Source organism: Peromyscus californicus, unplaced genomic scaffold, assembly GCF_007827085.1.
Source record: "Peromyscus californicus insignis strain IS unplaced genomic scaffold, ASM782708v3 Scaffold_8__1_contigs__length_139910024, whole genome shotgun sequence".
Lineage (NCBI taxonomy): Eukaryota > Metazoa > Chordata > Mammalia > Rodentia > Cricetidae > Peromyscus > Peromyscus californicus.
This window is the reverse complement of record NW_026294606.1, coordinates 26,354,527-26,354,965: the sequence shown is the minus strand read 5'-3', so window position 1 is coordinate 26,354,965 and position 439 is coordinate 26,354,527.

Here is a 439-nt window from a genome sequence, read left to right as displayed (position 1 = left end):
GCCTTTTCAGACTTAAAAAAAAAAAAATCTGTGTTGATATATTTCTTGCTCAAATAAACTCAAAATAGGATAGGGGTTGATTCAAATGTTTGCCCCTTCCCCATGTGAATGACAGTAGCCCTGTCCACTGGGTCTGGGTCTGCTTTGGCTCTCCCCAATTGATGTTCCTAAAATGAGTCCATGAGTTTAGACCTCACCAAACAGAAAACAGGGAATCTTCTCTTGTGTCTATCAACATTATAAACATCCTTTGGATCTTTACCTTCGTTTTTCTGTTATTTACTTATGTATTAAAATGCTGGGGACGAGGGTAGAACCCAGGCCTTTGGCACTCTACCACTGAGCTGTGTCTTTGCCTCTCTCTCATTTTTTTTTAAAATTGCTTAAATTTGAGAAATACTTTAGTTTTCCCATTCAGAGACACATGGGAGGAGGATAC